Source organism: Pararge aegeria, chromosome 22, assembly GCF_905163445.1.
Source record: "Pararge aegeria chromosome 22, ilParAegt1.1, whole genome shotgun sequence".
Classification (NCBI taxonomy): Eukaryota; Metazoa; Arthropoda; class Insecta; order Lepidoptera; family Nymphalidae; genus Pararge; species Pararge aegeria.
In genome coordinates this window covers 8,500,162-8,513,260 of record NC_053201.1, presented here as the reverse complement: position 1 = coordinate 8,513,260, position 13,099 = coordinate 8,500,162, and positions in this window count along the sequence as shown.

Below are 13,099 nucleotides of genomic sequence, written 5' to 3'. Positions count from 1 at the left end.
AAACCCCTCATTCAAGGCTTAGCTATACTGAGTAGGTACTTTAAATTTTTAATAGAACTACAACTAAATTTAATGCCAAATCAAAATCAAACGCAGACGTAGTCGCGGGCAACAGCTAGTTACATATATAGGTATGTAGGTAACTATAAAGATAATCATGATCGGGCTGGTCATGATTACCTTTATTTCAGTCCACTGCTGGGCAAAGGCTCATTATCGCCATTCTGTATTGCTGGAGAACTGATACATTACTCCCTGATGCCTTTACAGTGCACTGTTTCCCCTTCAGAATCTCTCGGCTCCCTTAATACCTTACGTACGTGATCCGCCAAACTCCATTGGAGGTCCGCTGCCCTTCAAACGATGCCAGTCAATATACTCACACACACACTATATAGGGATACATAAAATTCAACGGCCTCATGTTAGTTTCCACGAGGAATTTAAGTGGATTTTTCACCCCATTTCGCATTTCTATAAAAAAAAAACATTTATTTTAAGCAAAACTTTTGAAATTAAGTGGATTTTTCACCCCATTTCGCATTTCAATAAAAAAAAAATTTAATTACAAAGCACTTTTGAAACTGTTTGTTTCGAGAAATTCCATTAATATATCATCCTAACTCGAATCTGATAATTCGAAAACAATGTTCATGTTTCTTTCATCCATTATTATTCATTAAATGTACCTTTATAGAATTCATACTATACTTTACCAAACAAAAGTTTACTTTGTTCTTGGCGTTTCCTACTGTGCTTCCGAAATTTAAATCATTAATAATCCTTAGGGGGTAAATCGGAACTTTGACCTAATAGTTAGACCGAGAAGATTAATTGCCGAAGTTCGCACATGTCTACATGGAACAAAATGGAAAGAAATCTTTTTATTTGGCAAACATCGTGTGCCCGATTTTGCTAATACCTATTTGGTAAACGGTTGACTCCTTTTTATTGAATCATGATGATACACTATCTTCAATTATGTCTAACGTAGACGATCTATTGTATAATATACAGATAGCATATTTTGTTTACATAAAACGACAAAGAGGATACAATCTACGGTCGAAAAGTTTATCAGTCTATACTAGTGTAGCACGATACTAACGCCTCAACGTAAAACACAGACCTTTTTACGTATGAGAGAAGAATTCAGACCGTTAACCCACCGCTTATACAATGCTGGTTGGCGGTTTAGCGATTTATATAACATTTTAGTGATGATAGTTTATAGCTTACCTTTCTCAATGCACGGAGATTTTCCTGACATTAAATTTGAATACTTCTGGGGCCAATCCGAGAATCGAACTCAGGACAGGTTGAATATTAATAGCTAATAACAGTCCACTGCTGGCTTGAGGGCCTCTCCCAATAGGAGGGTTTGCCCTTAATTGCCATGCTGGGCCATCTGCTTGAAGGTCGCACTAGTAATCTGTAGTCAGGCTACAAGATAATATGGTAACTAGACCATGGCATTCAGTATAGCCAAGAAAAGTTTGATGCATTAATCGATTACATATAGTAGCTAAAAACATACATTAGTTTGTACGAATTCCATTGTTTTCTATACAGATTATTTATAAATATGCATGGCGTAATAAAGATCTCTCTAGATTTTCCCTCTCTATGCTAATTTGGAACCGCATAAAAATGCAAACGAATGTCGTCAAAAATGGGTTTTTTGAAATGCTGAATAAAATGAATTGTTTTTATTTTTAAATATGTAGCGAAAAGGAAGATAGTTTTTATTAATTAATATCTACTATTATTTCATAGTTTGTGTTCATGTAACAAATATAGACCATTTTGATTTTTGAGTTAGAATGTGTTTGCGTGCTACTCATGAAATGGATCATGACTTTATCAAATTTTAAAGTCTTGTATATCATATATATAATATCATTACATTTTTTTTCCTTTTTATCGAATAGCACACGTGAACTTTGAAAGTAATTTAGATGCGAATTCGTGAGACAAGGTGTAAAGCTTATTGCCTCGTATGAACCGAATATCGTTTTAGTTCTTTAGCTCAAATAGTTTGCGCGCTTTGAAAGCGGCCGCCAGCTCATGCTGAAAGGCGGGCGTCAGCTACTTCAAAGACTCGGCACTGTAAAAAGGATTAAGGTTACTAATTTAGACTTAGAATTTTCCGTTGTTTCGTAATAGTAGTTAATGAAAAAAAATAAGGTTCTAAATAATTAAATAATAAATCTATATGTTTATAATCATATAGTTTATATAGTTTTCAAAATAGCGTGTGGATATTGAATATGCAAACTATTTGAGCGTACGTTTCTACTATATGCACCTACTATATAACTGTTTGCTCAATACGCCCATAACTTCATTAACCTAAAAAAATAAAGTACCTACAAAAAAGTAGATCTTTGTTTTTAAATAAGAACATCGTATCAAATTCAAAGTGCCAAGCAATTTCAATGATGACGTGTTTGAATAAAAATTCCAAGTTTCGAGTTAATAAAAAAATGTTAAACTTGTTTTCATTTGATATAAAATGAAACCGTTACAGCGAGAAATTCCCTGTGAATTCCTTTACGATCTCTCTCATTCCTAATTGCTTTTGTCTCGTTTCTTTTTGTTTCAATTTGAATTGTTACATCTAATGACCATTGTTGGCAAAGAGCTCGTTAGATTTGGTGTTCGGTCTACCCCTATAATTAGGCGTATTACAAAAAGGGTAAAGTAAAGGGTCAAAGTATTATTGTGATAGTATAATTGATATATTTTTGGTTTTTTTTTAATTAATTAATTTCAAACTACTTAATGGCGTTAAGTATATTATTTGTTTTACTTTTACTCAATTAAATGCTTCGCGACTTGAGTGTTCATATTTAAGTAACAGACCTACGCTGCTATACACGAAAACTAAGCAAGCTTTAGTATCTCGTTGTTGTTGAGTCCCTATAGTGAAGAAAACAGGCTAAGCGCGTTGGACTCCAACATGAGTGGTTCCGTACCAAGGAGCAATATGTAACACTACTATTGGCATCATTTAGTTCGAGAAAAAACTATTAAAAAGTACGTTTCTTTTCAAGGACCCAATTTGCTGTTATAACGGCAATAAAAGACTAGACAATATATGTTTGTCCGAAACTTCAATAAAATCTATTTAATAATTTTTAAGGATTAACCTAACTTTATCCTATGTACAGTGATTTATACTTCGAAAGACTAAATCTGAAATTCCACACTCTCGGCGTGAATGTTCGCAAAGTCAAGAATGTGATCGTATGTCGTGGCTATAAAATATCGCCATAGATTATAGAATAAAGACAGACTCGTACTATTCGTTTTCATTCTTGTTCTTGCCTAATCTTCGTAACTTCATTATTAAAATGAAAATAAAGTCGTTGATTTAAACTACTTAACGCCATTTTCCATTCAAGAATCCAGTGCCATGATTAAAACATTGTAAAAAATAGTATTTTAGATGTATATCATATTATTAGAATTATTAATTTCAATGTATTTTATTGTAGATTTGTATTATTCTTTGATGAGAAATACATCAAACTGCGTGCCATGTAAATAAGAATAGATGATTTCTTTTACAATATAAAAATAGTGATTTTCATATTTTATGTATTTAATTGTACAAGTACAAATAGCGGTGCCTTGGCAAAATATATCTTATTATTTCATAATATTTTATACACATCTACCAATTAATTATTTCTACAATGATTTATAATGCGATTTATATTTTTTTATATTACTGTTGAAAAAATTTCAACATATCGCTTGGCTCATGTTGAGCCGAAATTGTTGTTATAGTATAGATAAATAGCATTTTGTATTTTTATATTGTTAATTATAAATCTAAATGAAATATTAAATGATAAGTTCAGATTGTTAATAAGTAATATTTTAATACATATCTTTCAATGTTTTCGAAATATTTTAGTAAATAATTAAAACTATTGTGCCTGCGTTTACAAACTCTGGTTTAAGGATTTTTCATTTGAAAATTATTAGTGTTTCCTTACACTGCGTCATAGAATAATTAAGTGAACAGAAGTCCTTCTTTTACAGCTTTTACCGTACAATCTTTTTCAACCCTTATCTTTGCAACATTCTGTAAGTTATGCTTTGGCATTTATAAGGTACGTACTTTTATGCTTAATTCCTCATCTTGCGTCATCGTGTCATAAAGGTGATACTTATGGTTTTTGTGCACCCGTTATTTGCCTGTCAAGATACTGAAAAAAGCCAAACGTGTCATTTTAAAAGTTCTTACCGTACGCCTCGTTGAAATTTATTTTTTATTGGAATTAGACATAGACACAGGCTGCGCTAAGTTAATGCACAGAAGTTACAGTTCAGCGTAGAGGGTAGTATATAACAGATGTTATGATATATGAACTAACACTGCATTGTGTAAGCTACGACTCGGCTACGTGAGACACATATTTCTGCGCGATGTGCGTTATTTGAGTTGCAAATGCGTGTATATTAGTTTCCTGGTAACGCATTAGGTAAGATTCAAGTTAAATGTAGGTGTTTCTGCTTGCGTGTTTATTCTATGACTGTAAATGTTCATTGAGTTTGGAATGCTCCACGCATCGCATGCAGCATTGAGTGTAATATGAACATTATAGGAGAATGTGCTGCATTGAATTGCAATGTTGAAAATGCTTTGTTAATGCCCCGTCAGACTTGAAACGTTTTTTGGAACCTTCAGAGAAAAACTGACCTCCCGGGAACAAATACAATGCGATTAGGCCTTTAAGGTGCTGTGCACTGCTAAATGAGCTTGAAATAACATAAACTGATACTACATAAGTACATCGAGGCGTAAAAAAACTACCATGTTTCTGAATTAACGGTTATCCTCTACAGTTCAGTGAAATTTTCTCAATAAAAAAAAATTACAAATTTTCCTCCTATTTTTAGTTATTTATTATAATTTTGCGACAAAATAAAAAAAAACACTTTAAATTTCTTTATGCTTTCATCGTTTTTTCAATATCGCCATTATAACCATTCCATTTTACTTAGTTTTTTGTATAGTCTCCTTTGACACGAACTCCAGTTTATTTTGTTGAATAATTCCAAGCTCGGAATTAAATATGATAATCGGAATACGATTCGGCATTCCGTCAATCAGACAAGACGCCTTGGTAATTTGTTTTAGGGCCATTGAATAAAAGATAACGGGATTTGAGAACACTTATTAATCTCTGTTTTCCTTAAAACATCTCTCGAATAGGTAATAACAATTTCTTGACTTCTTTTGGGATTTATTAGGCTAGGGATTTAATATGAAATTCGTAGATTATTAAACAATATTAGCTGATATATATAATAATAGTAGTGTATTTTAAAAACCATATATTATTTATCGTTGAGCCCAACCCAAAACTTAACTTAAAAAAAATCCTTGTTGCGTTCCATACCAAGTTCAGAGTCTGTCGGTGCCTCAACTAAATTATGTTTATGATATTTTTGAATGGTATTGTTGCATGTTTCTATATGTATTCCTATGAGGATTTCTCATCAGAAACTCACCGATTCTAAGCGTAAGAGATTATTACTTGTGATTGTTATTTGGGTAGATAAAATTCTTTATTGTTTTTTTTTTTTTTTCATTCCTTTCTATGCTATATGAATGTTGATTTAGACGCTGTACATTGTTATAAAGCTAACAACTTAACAATAAAGACTGTCATAATAAATTGTTGTTTAATTTTAATTTAAATATTTCATTATTTTTAAGGAAATAGTAACTTATCGAATTTCAGCGGCTTAGCTATCGAATTCCAACGGCCTAGCCACGCTACATTGAATTAAATCATTAATGCCTTTATTAATATTTGGCATATTTAAGTTTTTCATGCGAGTACTGTACGGCCAACTTGCTTCTTTCTTAGAGCGAATGGAACATACGATGGCGCATCCTTCAAGACTTTATTAATACACATGGCATAACGTCGGAATAGTTAGTTTTGTTTTTTCTTTTATTGACCGAAACAGTTTATGTAAGGATAGCGAGTTCACAAATAGTACTCGAACGTAAAAACAGTATTCTATAACGAAAAATATATATTAAAAATACTGGGCATTACAATCTAATTTTTAAATGGTAACTAAATATAGTTTTATCTACCACACTGCATTATATAGACTAATTATTATAGTATAGCTATATAGCGTTATATCGCTTTGTAATTTGAAAGGCACTGTGAGTTAAAGTATGGCAAAACACTGCATGCCGATTCCAATTTTATGAGATGAGAGCGTAGTGCGTATTGCGACCGTTAAACTCTATCTATTACATTTTTTTACTCCACTTAAAGTCTGGCTGCAATCTCACCTGTTGGTAACTGAGGCAGTCTAACCACTGCGGTCCTACTGCTGGACATTGGACACAGGACTCTATTTTAGGCAGGAGGGTTCTAGAGCATAAACGCTGTTACAATGTGGGTTGGTGGGCTTGAACCATCATCCTCAACCGGCAGGGCAGACTTAGAGGTCGTCAAATATAATTACAAATACACCCAGAATAGCTAAAATTCTCTATTGCGGTTACACTGTGACTTAAGCCATAAAAGGAACTTTGCGGGCAATGTGAATAGTTTATGATCTAACCGTCATGCCGACATTAAAATTTAATTTCTAAACATGTATTATTATATACTGTACCTATTCAAATTGTTTATATTCGTCCACAATGGAACTAACATTTTATTTATATTCGGACTTAGTTATAGAAACCCGTTACCCGACTAAGGTTGTTATGGGCTTCACCTTAGACGAGGACGCGTTTGGAACCCTCGTAGCTTTAGTTTTAAGTTTACGAATGTGGTTATCGCCATCATCTCACCGTGTAATTCTTATGTACGCATCAAAAGTGCCACGTATGATGCGTACATAAGAATTACACGGCCTACTTAAATAAAGATATTTTTGACTATGACTTTAACTAACATGAATTAAATTAGATACGGCTATGTTTAGCAATTTAAAGGGGCAATAGCGCCAGCATTTTGGGTGCCATGCCCATAAGTGAACAGTTAGACTTATATTGACTGTAAATATTAATTTTAGTTTGTAATTATTATTTCCCTAGAAAATACAGCTACAGCCAAAAAATTGTCATATTTACATTAGGAAAGAAAAGGCTGCCGTAAGGACTGCCACAAGACTGTGTAAGTATTCACAGTAAATAATTTGATTGCATCATTTTTTTTTCTACGTTTAAATAAGAATTTTCAGCAGCATCATCGTCATATGAACCTATTACCGGCCCACTACAGACCACGGGTCCTCTCATAATGAGAAGGGTTAGGCCGTATTACACCACGCTGGGCCAGCGCGAATTAGGACTCTCAGACATGCAGGTTCTTCTTCTTCTTCTTCTGCTTGCGGCTCAGGTTCGTCTGGTCCCTGGTGTCACGTCGACCGGCTACGATCTATTGTGACGCCGCTGTCTAGATCTCCCAGCAAGCGTTGGTCGCCTTCAGGAAAAGCAGCACTTTCCTTGCTGGAAGAAATTTAGCATCCTCTGGTTGCATTATGTGTTTCCCCAAAAGAGTGCTGCGTTTATGCATCAGCGCGGGGCAGGAACAGATCAAATGCAGCGGCGTCTCCGCAGCCTCCTTACAGAGTCTACATAGATCCGTGTCCTGCAGCTTTAGGTTGAACATGTGGTTATTAAGCCCACAGTAGTATGCATAGACATGCAGGTTACCTGACGATGATTGATTTTATTTTGATTAATTAAAACGCACATAACATAGAATAGTTCGAGGTGCTAGCAAAAATCAAAACCATCCTAATCACTAGGCTATCACCGCTTAAAAACAAAACATGCACTAACTTAATATTATGTTCTCTGGGATAATAATCCCATCGCGATTCCTATTTTCTTAATATTTGTCCAGAAAGACGTAAATTTCGTAATATCCAAAAGGAAATGGGCTGCCCAAGAGGCTTCTTAAAGCTTTCAAGTTTTATAACATTGCACGGAACATTAGCGGAAAGAGACGACATCCATTAATAAAACAAATACATTTATACCTTCTCAACTCTAAACTGAAGCTTTTGTTTGAACGCGGGTCCTCTTCTACTTTCAAGGAATTTTCAACACTCCCAAGTGCCTTAGTTCAGAAATTAAATTTTAAAATTTGATGCTATCTAACATTGCTTTTTCTGTTATACGTTGGTTATAGATCTTTTAAGATTTTAAGATTATAATAGACCGGAGAAAATTCGGAAATTATAAATTCCCAAAACCCGCAAATGCTGAATTACACGTCTATTTATTTATTTATTTTATTTATTGATTGTTGTAAGTTACAAAAAACAGTTAATAACTTTAGTTAGATCTTACTGCCCCTGCACGCAATCCAACCCTCTTACTAAAATTCATTTTAAAAACATGAACAGTTATTGAATAAATGTTTTTTTTAAATAGTTATAATAACCAAGCAGATGGCCTTTCAGGTAAACCACCACCTACACTTATAAAACACGGTGAATATAAATAAGAAGCTGGAGGTATTAACTGTATCACCTCTTATTGAACATTATCAAACAATATCTTAAAACTGAAGGTATTCAGGTAATTATTTACTTAGTTACTAGCGGACCCCGGCGCCATTTGTCGGGCTAATTCTAAAGCATCCAGGGTGCTACCCAAACGTATACCCAAAAATTCATTCAAATCGGTCCAGCCGTCTAGGAGGAGTTCAGTGACATACACACGCACACAAGAAATCTATACATAAAGATAATTCTTTGGCACAAAAGTTATCTTTCAGTCAGGTGGAAGTATACTTTCTCTTAACCTAAATATTTTAAACTACCACAATTTTTCTTTTTAATTTTTTAGGCTTCAAGACGTAGGTTGTTTTGTTCTGTTGCACAAACAGTTTCGATACAAACGGTAATGTCGCAAACTCTTTCATATTCCCCGCACACAGGTATCTAATATTATTGTCAACATGCAGAATATTGTCAATAATATTGACGTCTGTGCGGGGAGCCCAACGACGAATAAAACATTGATTTATTAATTCACTTTTATTGATGAAGGAATGAAAGATTTAATCATCTGTTACTAGTAGTAGTACTAGTAGTAGTAGTAGTATGTTAGTATTTATAATGTTACCTATAAATTTAAAATCAAAAAGAAACTATATTCTTACACATCTATCTATACCTTAAAAGTGCTTACAAAATAGGTCACACTTCCATTACTAGTCCAGTAATATTGGAAAAGCATTTTGTGAATAGCTTTAACGGTCCACTATGTATGAAGCTGTGTGTTGATGCATTAGAAAATGTTTGATCTTCGTTTTTTATAGTTTTGGCAGATATAATAGCGAGCAAATACGAAAAATTACCATCGCATTCATATCGTTTAGATGAATATGGTTTTTCTTTGTAAATAAAAAATAAAATCATAGACGTAAAACCATCGCCTATAAACACTTTGAAGGGCTTTCATGGATTACGACCTACAAAGTGCCACCATGTGTCTAATAACCTGAGGCGTTGGTGTTGAGCGTCATGTATCTGTAATTACACCGGCAACCATGCCCTTCTGATCGGAACACAGCAATCGTATCGTAAAAATAAAATATTATATAATTTGCAGTTCTACGACATTAGAATAAAGTTGATATCTAATCGCATGGACATGATGCTTTTATGTTACGGCCACCTAGTTTTTGCCAGTTAACGATATTGATTAATGATAAGAACAGCTTCTTATCATTTTTGCAAGTGGCGTTATAGAACTTCTCACCAAAAAAATCAATACCTCAGTAATCAATACTTTAAAAATGCGCAAGTATGTTTGTTTGTTTGTCCTTACTTTATGCGCTAACTAAGCAGCCAATAAACTTCTTTTTTGACATAGAGTTAGTATAAAGGACGGAAAGCAACAAATAAAATAGGCTACTTTTTATTCCAGGAACACCAATGGTTCCCACGGGATTTGTAAAAAACCGTTTTAAACACGGACGGAGACTGCAGGCAACAGCTAGCAAAACTATAAAGCTTACCTATTTAAAAGCAATCTGTGAAAAACGTCTGAGATTTAAGAAATTTAACAAGGGTGGTTTTTATTTATATGCAGGCAGTTTAACCGCTAAATTAAATTGCAAATAACTACAAAACGAGCTGCCAACGGCTTCCTAATCCCGTTTTGTGACTGGCAATAAAAGTTTAATGTCTACGCTGCGAAACAATACACGAAAATGTGCAGGGAATTAAAAAAAACAACTAGCTTCGCCCGGGTCTTTCTTCGAACTTTTGTTAACCTGCGGTAGTAAATATTTTTCTGGAAGAAAAAGTAAATACATTTATGCAACAAAGCTGAAGAGTTAGGTTTTTCGTACGGACGCTATAAACTCTCTAAAAAATTAAAATATTTTTGCCTGGTCACAGGCAAAAATGAGGCATTTCTTTGAGGTAATTATGGTGAACTCTCAGGCATGCACGTTTCCTCACGATTTTTTTCTTATACGGTTAAAGCAAGTGATATATAATTGGTTTCAATGCACACAGACGCAAAGTTAGCGTGTCGGGTATCAAACTCGGTCCCCCGATATGGAAGTCGAAGTCTTTACCACTAGGCTATTACCGCTTTCAGTATTGTTTCCAATTTTTGATACATAGGGGTTTTCCGGTTCACCATAAATTAAAGAGGAAATACGTATAAAAAAAATCAGTAGATATAAATCAATTGGTGTCTGTAATGTAACGAGTTAAAAAAAAAAATAGTAATTTAATTTAAGAAAAACGACATGACATTTTTTTCTATCGAGTAAATTTTACTTAATCGTGTGAAGCGGCCAATAGCGGCTATTTAGTGAGAAATATGATCAACAAAAAATTTTCTTTTTTCACTGTGAAGAATACATATTTAAGGATTAATACAGTAAAGGTGACAGTGGGTATAGATACAAAAACTGTACTAAATCAATTTGACTGAAATTGGAATCGAGATAGGTTATGTGAATGAACACAGTGGCGTGCACTTCACATGCACAAGAACAATGCATACCCCGAAATGCTTGTATAATTAGTCTGAAGATTTTTGCCATTTTATGCCATCTACCCGCTTTGTGCCTGCCCTAGTCGAAAAACCCTGTGATCGCCACTGAATGTACATATAATATGAGATGTATTACAACGGAAAAAGTCATAGTTCCCACGGGCCTTCGAGCCGACACGGGCCGATGAGCTATAACGATATCTCTTCGACGAAGAAGCTATGGTTTGGATTTCTAGAAATCTGATTTATACTAGCTGCGCCCCCTATATAAACCACAGTGAATAAGTCTGTACAACGTCAGCATTATCAACCCATTCTGGACCACTACAGGGCATGGATCTCCTCTTAGAATGAGACCCTTTTAGTAGTCCACCAAGCTGGTCAAGAGCGGATTGGTAGAATTGCAATAAAAAAAAAATCCGTCTACAAGCTTCGGGGCATACTCGCCAATAACACCGCAAGGCTCAGCAAGTCTGCAAAAAACTAAAAGTTCCCCAAACCGATTTCAGCCACGTCCTATCGACAAAGAGATTTTCCAACTACGGAGATATTATAGTGAGCAAGTGTCCGCAAACACAGGCTCTCTCCATCCCTTCCCTCACACAGTCCGAAGGGACGGTAGATAAAACGCGACCAGAAAAAGATCACGCGCAGTACCGGCAGCTTAACGTGCTCTTTTAGGCACGGGGGTGAATCACCGCCAATTACCAAACTCCGGGCTGGTACTAAGAATTTCTTGATATAAAAACACAATACACACGAATCCAGCCCAGGACCTTTTGATGTGCAGTCAAACATGCCCATCACTAGACTAAAGAGGTAGTTAGTTCTTTTTTTAGCCTACAATAAATAACTAACTATAACCCAGACGAGATTACTCAGAGAAATCTAAAACTAGCGATCGTCCTTGAAACTTTGGTCTTTAAAAAACGGAACACGAAACTCATCACAGTTAATAACTTGAAGTCGTTAATTCCACTAGCGATAAGTAATATTTCACAACAGTTTGGCGGGTGAATGATCTCCATGTAACCACTAGGCCATTACTTTGTAGCATAGGCGACAAAAGCTTCTGCTACCTTTAAAGTTTGAGATGAATACTGCACCGGCTAGCATAAGAGGCGTTCAATGCCTAATTGTGGTCAATGCTTGCTATATGCTATATGCTATAGTACTTTTGTCAACATATATGTGCTCTCGAACTTGACAAATACAATAACTTTCTTTTCTTGACCTACATACATTTAAAAAATGTGTAAAAACGCATCTAGTACAGCGAGGTTACTATACATTTGATGAATTCCTCAATGACAAGGTAGAATGGAAGCAGCCAGCCTCGCTCTCATCTCCCGCAAGATAGCAAAATGATTGTAAATGTTGATGTTGGAAAAGAGCAACTACTGAGTTTCTTGCCGGCTCTTCTCGGTAGAATCTGCTCTCCGAACCGGTGGTAGAGTCACACAAACATGCATACTTGACGTTTCAAAAGTGCTTATAAAGTAGGCCTACTTGAAATAAATGAATTTGAATTTGAATTTTTAAAATCAATGACGAATAATGTTTCCCGCGTCAAAGAGAAATCCCCGCGAAATTAAAAAAAAAACTTTTGATATTAGATGTTTGGTTGCCATGTTTCGAAGTAAAAGAGCGTTCCGTTTTTAAATTACACGACACATATGACTATGTCACAAATATCCAAGCATGTTCGAGATAGTACCTACTTATTTATAATCCATTACAAGTTAGCTGTTAGTCTCATCTTACCTGGTTCTATCTGATGACGCTATTAAAGGTGGTTGCAGGCTAACCAGTAAGGGGTATGTCAACTAAATTAAACTCGTACGGCTAAACGGTAGAAACGGTATTGCAACGGAGCATTAAATCGCTTTGCGGCGTGTTTTGCTCGGTAGTGTGATAATAAGTCACAGTTAAAGCCTGATTGGTAAGAGATGATTCAATTGAAGATGGAAGCGGACTTAGTTGGAGCTTTTCAGTTTTATTAAGCATCGGTTACGATTACGGTTAGCACGGTGTCTACACAGCATTGTACCGGAACGCTAAATCGCTTAGCGG